This window comes from Pipra filicauda, unplaced genomic scaffold, assembly GCF_003945595.2.
Source record: "Pipra filicauda isolate LSUMZ 115617 unplaced genomic scaffold, ASM394559v2 scaffold119_size3216105_pilon, whole genome shotgun sequence".
NCBI lineage: Eukaryota > Metazoa > Chordata > Aves > Passeriformes > Pipridae > Pipra > Pipra filicauda.
Window position 1 is genome coordinate 2,189,864 of NW_024103651.1, and position 6,806 is coordinate 2,196,669.

Genomic DNA, 6,806 nt, shown 5'->3' on the forward strand with positions numbered 1-6,806 from the left:
AACCGCCCAAATGCTTCATCATGCAAGAGCATCTCACTCTTTTCTTACAACTTCCCCTCGTACTGTTAGTTTTCCAACTGTTCAAATAGAAACTCTGTTTTGGTAGCAGCTTGTTGAGAGAACTCCGTGTTTTCCCAGTATGTACTTGAAGAAGATTAATGAGTCTCACTAACATGCCAAGTCAATCTGCTCCCTCCTGTCAATCAGCTCCCATAGAACAAGTATGTCTGTCTCACTGGCTATATTTTCATGCAGATACACTGCAAAAGTTTAATTAAAACACTAACGACAACTGATCATGAAATACACTCCAGAACACTATTTAAGAAATAATTGGATATGTATTAGATAAGCCTTTTTATGAAGAACTTTTCCTTCAAAGGGTCAGTGAGGACAAAGGGAAGAATAAACAATATGAATAGTTTGACAGAGTAATTCTTATGATTGAATTTTGGTTTCTGCTGTCAGCAGGTTTAGCTTATTGTAAAAAATGATATCGACTTGCAACATCCTACTTGACTATTGTCCAAGAATAAATAATTTACATTTAAAAAGAAGTACAGTATTGCTTTTAGCTTGACAGCCCGGGGAGGAGGGAGAAGGAGAAATTTTGCAAGTTAGGAAAGCAGATGATAATTTTTGCAAGACTGACTTTTCATGTCAGCCAGCAATAAGGTATCAGCCCATTCTATTATATCCATTTTTAAAGAAAGAAATGAAGAAACAACATGGGAGTTTCTAATTCTTTTGATTTCTGTGGAGTTCCAGTGTTTGGAAGACGCTGGCATCACTGGTGCAAGTGAGAAACTGTGGAGTAGTACAGTGTTGCCTACCCTACATTACACAAAATCTGGATAAGTGTAGACTTCGAGTCTCAAACAGATAAATCTGACATATTCCAGGTTAACTATGAGTCATGCAGAACATGGATAAATTAGCCAGCACAGTTAGAGCTGATGTGGTGATGGGAACAGTCCTTTGAGAAGGTTGTAATGGGAGGCAGGGGAACAGCCAAGGGGAAGCCAGGCACGTTAGGGGAAAAAAACTAAAGGACTGTAGCAGAAGCAAAGACAAAGATGAAAAGTCATCTGTGGAAGACTGATGACCACTTGAAGAGGACAAAACCCTGAAATTCTGACACCCAATTCTACTTTTATTACTCAAGTTTTCCAGTGATTAAGTGCTATTCTCAAAACACAAAATTAGAATAAATATGTAGGATGAAAAACATATGTGTGTATATATATATATGTATGTATATTTCTAGAATAGACTGTTAATAAGTGTAATTTCTCTTGTCCGCTGAAGTAGGTCAGCTTCTAATCTGGTTTCTAGATAGAAAAATTATCCAAACGGAATGAAAATTCAGTAGGACCCAGAAAAACATAAAGAGTTAAAGCACCTCAGACACTTCTACACCTGAAACACATTTATTTTTTCATAAACAGCAAATGTAGGTGAATTGATCTAATATGAGAACATTAAGAACAAGGAATGATTACACTTGCAGAGGTAGTACATCACTGAGGGAAAAATAACAGCAGTCACATGCCCTGTTTTAGAGACTATACATGGAGTCTCTGAGTAGTCACTGGAAGAGGAGTCGGAGTACCCCATCCTTTCTAGTGGTTGAAGGCATAACCAAAATATTGAAAAAAGTTTCAGTGGACAAAATTCCTGCAGGGTCATGGGGCTTTGTCCTTTACCATGGCAGCTGCTGGTAGCAGCTCTGGCACTGTCCAGTTGCTTTTCTGTTCTTTTTTCTCTTACATTTATAGGCCAAGAACTTCTGATAGACCCAGTGTGTTGTCAGTGGACTTTATTAGGTTGATCCTCATAGTTCTTCTGGATGCAGTTCTCACTTTAGTCCTCTAGTTGTCTTCCAGTTTCTCTGCCATATCATCTGCTTTTGGTCCATTTGAGCAGGTGGAACTTGTTTGGAACATGCACAGTGAAAGCCTCCTGGATCAATGTCTCTCTATATAGCTCTGAGAAGAAAACCAAATTAACAATCATCTAATTCATTTGCACGATCAGAAGGACAGAAGATAATACCCCACATCATCAGTATGCACACATGGACTACTGAGACATTTACCCACAGGTCAGATTTTGTAACTATGGGGCCCAAACCTGATTGCCTTACCTTGGAGATCAAAGAAAGAACAGGACATCAGAAAGCTAAGAGTAGATATCTGAAAGTCTACCAGAAATGGCCAAGAACTTCTGGCATTTTGGTAATCTATAGGTTATGCTTTGGGGGATGGAGCAGGGAGTGATGGAGCTGATCTGCTTTTGTGGTATGAATATATTATTTCAGGAAGAATCCATAAGAGATGAGGGTGAAACTGTGCTCCTGCCTCTCTTACACCCAGCAATGTTGTGCTGTTACCATCTCACTGCTCAGTTGCTTAGTAAAACTGCTGTCCAGTGAGGGTGCTATGCAGAAGTATTTCCAGACTTCAGGACTAATCTGGATCCTACCATAGAAAAGTTATGTAAAGGAACAAGAAAAATGGACATTCCTACTACTGTTCACTATCAGACCTGGGAATGTCAGCAGAAGATGGAGTTGTGCTGAAAGAGGTACATGAGTGGAGTCTAGACAGAGGGGAGAGAAATGGGGGTAAGAAAGGGTGGCTGCTGCTGTGTATTACTGAGCAAAGATCTAAATCTGCAGTTAATTGACTTCACAGACTTTTGGAACACAGGTTTCCACCTGTTAGGAGCTCTGGAGGTGGCCCAGTTCAGACATATATGTGGTGTTGGGAAAGGGCATTGCAGTCTGGTGTGTGGGGGGCTGGTAAAGCTGGGCAGTAACATTTCTAGTCATGATACAGTTGCTTACTTGGAGAACTTCCACCTGGCTTCGTTGATGCCCCTCTGTTGCCCAGTGAAATGAAGTTTGTGATTTTAAGTAGTTAGAGGTCCACAGCAAGCTGGAAAAGGCATCAGTTCCTGAAGTGATGGTGAGAAGATTTAAGACGAAAGGGAATATACTGCTGGTGGAGCTGCCATGCCCAGAGAGCCACATATGTCATCTGGATCCATGTGCCTCCCACTCATATGCCCCCTCTTCATGTCCCCTCTACTAGAATGTACTCACCAGAGCAATCTCTTAGGCTGTGGAAGAGGTCTGGCTGTGCCTGGAGAGGTCTGGGAAGATCATGTCCTGGACAATGCCACCAGATCCAAGTTTGGAAGCGGGATGAGCCTGAGGTGTGTTGAAGATCCCTTGATGAGGTGGCCCTGGGACTTCTGTTGGACACTCAGCTCTGCCGTGCTGACAAGAGTCTGTGAAAACTTAAGCACTCCCCCGTGTCAGCCATGAAAATATCTTGTGAAAGCCACCTTAAAAGGAAAAGTGTATCTCACAGCCAAAATTGGCTCAGTCCTTTCTCTGAGAGTAAATCTTTCTTCATCTTTTGCTTTTGAACTGAGCACTGTTCTGCTGATAGAATCTTCAGTCTGGCTTCTCAAAGTAATGTTTAGTTTTCCAGAGAGCTTTTCCATTGGTCTTCTCAGACAGAACCCCACACCATGGTTCCAAGGGCCAACCTCAGTCCTTTCTCGTGACCTGCTGTAGCTGTAACAGTGGGTGGAGAGTTCCTTTCGCAATTACAGTTCTATGGGTTTCCCTTTCCCCATCCTCGACGTGGGGGAGCCCAGCTCTAGTTCCTTCTCCGCCTGAAGAACCATTTCCGACGTCTTGTGGGACGGGGAAGGGGAACTCCAGAAACAGGGTTTTTCAGGCCCCGAGCCTGGAGGGGAGAGGTGCCCTCCCCTCCCCCCACCGCCCACGTGGCTCCATGGCAGGCACAGAGACAGCACACCGGCGTGGAGAGGAGGCAAGAGAGAGTTTATTGTTGGGAAGGGGTTTATAAGGCTTTTAGGAGGGTCAAAGGGGAACCAATCACGAGTTCAGGGTCACACAAAAGAAACCATCAGGTAAAGGGTTAACAGCCAATAGGAAGGGGTTAACAAAGGACCAATGGGACACCTCGGGACATCTTTCCCAGGACACTCCTGCATGGGAGATAACAGTTGCTGTGGGGGGTGTTGGGAAGAAGAAACACGTGTTTGCAAAGGGACCACAAAGAGCCATTTTAAGACATGTTTAAACAAGTTTCTCATCAGGTATAGTGCTACACAGTTCTTTTGTAGAGGTCTGCTGAAAGTAGGTAGCCTTGTGATGGGGGGACTGACAGAGCAAGAGAAGTTGTGATGCTGCTGTTACATCTACAGGACATGTAAAGACAGAGCCTGAGAGTAATGACCCCACCATGAAGAACTTATCCTCTCAACTTGCCTACCTAGGACACTGTGGGTTCGGAATGGAAAGCAAGAAATTGGGGTGTGGACTGTAGTGCAAACTGAAACTTAAATGTGTGAATGGCTTATACACGATTTATTTTACTTGAGAACTTGGAGGTGTGTGTCCATGGGGAACAACAAAGTGTTGTGTCCACGGGGAGCGACAAAGAGTTGTCTCTTCAGATGTCCGAGGCTGCCAAGGAAAACCTTAGAAGGAGCTGCAGAGTCCACAGCACTTTGCTGAATCCAGCAAGGGAGCAGTTTCCCTCCTGCAAGGTTCCCAGGACTAATTTGACTAGAAGAATTCTTCTCTCCAAGGTTTTAGTTCACCTATTTCCTTTAATATGAGCCGTAAAAACTTCTCTTACTGAGGGTAGAATGACATTTCATGAGTTTATTATGTAGGTGTATGTATATATTTCTTCACTGAAGTTTCAAGTAGGACATCCTGAGAAAAGTCTTAAGAAAATTTGGTTCATTTGGTCTTTTTTTTTTTTTTTTTTTAATATTTTTGATGCTTTAAACTGGGGCTTTTGCTGGCAACGCAGGAAATGCTCATATTGAAAATAATGCCCGAGGCACAGATCATTAAAAATGTCATATACATGAATAAAGAGCTTGATAATTTAATTGTGGTATTGAATAACTGTGGATGCCCAACCCACACCTATATAAAATACATGTTTGTGTTGCACAGTGTGGTTAGGATATGTCTAGATATCTGGTATGCTATTTTAAAGTATAAACTGTTCTTTAAATTGTTGATTATATCCCTAGGCAGGTGCTAATGAATTAATAGAACTTGTTGATTGGTAAAAAATAATTGTGAGTACAAGTTTGCACAGTGTTGCCAAACTTAAATATTTGCCTGAAAGGTAGTAAGTTTTAAATGAGTGAGTTAAAAAACATAAAATATAAAGTATAATATGAAAAAAACTAGGAAATCTAATTTAGCATTAAATTCATAAAATATTCATTTTCTGGGAAAATGAACCCTTTTTGTGCTCACATTATTCAACAGGGGAAGGACAGGTGTTTCTCAGTCATATAGCAGGTCATAAGAAGTATCCACTTCTCATCCCCAAACTGGTTCTCATTCTTCCTGGAAGACACTTTTTTAATAATCAAGTGAGATCAATACCTTGATTTATCTGAATAACACATTTAAGCAAGGCACAAAACTGTGATAGAAATTAATGAGGACTGACTGCAGGGGATTTTTAACATTTCATTTTTCTTTAGTGAGGTAAGAGAGGTTCTGATTAATTCTAGTTTTTCCTTCTCTGTCCTGTAACAGATCGAGTATATTAGATTGACACAAAATTACCTATTCTACTTAAAAAAAAAAAAAAGCCAGATATATTCTCCATTCACCTTACTGCATGATAAACAAGACAAAAACAATTCAGATGTGCCAGGTGCAAACTTCCTGCTGCTTTTCTGTGAAATTTAAAGACAAGACTTTAGTAAAGGCCACTCAATATATATCTGCTGAACCTAATCAGAGCAATTTTAACTCTGAAACTAGCTTTGCATGTCTGCAATGGAACAAACCTGATACCTGCTTATAGCACTCCAATGTTCCATGAGGTGTAACTTGCACAACTCTACTTGCTTAATAATTAAAGAAACGCCTCAGACTCTGTGCACATGCTCCAGCAGGAATGGTGCCACTCAGAAATAAATTGCATGTCTGCTTAAGATTCTTCCCCAGCAGTATTAGAATCTGTCCAGTAAAATGATACGAACTAAATTTTCCATAGTGCTAATTTACATTGCCATTAATGAGAACACAAGTTTTAAATCACAGACATGGAAGTACTATTGTGCATCCAGCTTATTTCAGCTCCACTCAGGGTGATAAGGTATTCTCTAGACAATTGTAATTATGAGTAATTTGTAAAAGTAATAAGAACTGCTTTTTATTACAGGCAATAAAAATCAATTCTTCATTCAATTATCTTTCCTGGCTATGATATGATAGCTGCCCTGAGTGAGTGCAACAGGAAAAAAAAGCTGAGCTAGGTCCTAAGGAAAAGAGCTATTAAAGAAAAAGACAATAGCATTATTAAAAAAGAGAATCTACCAAAATTTCATCTCCATTTCAACTTCTTGTCATAAAGGCATGCTAATAAATGCCAGGTAATATTGCTATAATCCTTTTTCTTTAAGACACCAAATTCACATATATTCACATTATTTTAAACATAAGACCAATTTCATTGATTCAGTAGGATAATTCTCATGGTTAATGTGAAGTAAAAATGTAAATCTTTGTAGAATCAGGGTGGTGGTGAAGAAAAGCATTTTGCATGTGATCAGTTTCCATGCAATAAAATTTGTTGAACTCAAACATTAGCTTCAATTTTGACATGAATTAGAGCTTAAAATCACACAGACCTTGTATTTAATAATACATGAGGCTTATGCAGGAATGTTTTTAATACAAGAATGTATCTGGGGACAAGTTCCGGTTTTTGATTTGTATTTTT

At 40.0% G+C, this 6,806-nt stretch overlaps 1 long non-coding RNA gene across 1 annotated transcript; it reads right to left on the reverse strand.

The window, feature by feature from the left end:
* Positions 1-1,414: 1,414 nt before the first annotated feature.
* On the reverse strand, positions 1,415-3,622 carry LOC120324273. The gene is made up of 2 exons (XR_005565439.1): positions 3,107-3,622; positions 1,415-1,988 (listed from the first exon to the last, which is right to left on the reverse strand). It is a non-coding gene; the product is annotated as an uncharacterized LOC120324273 (long non-coding RNA).
* Between the last annotated feature and the right edge of the window lie 3,184 nt (positions 3,623-6,806).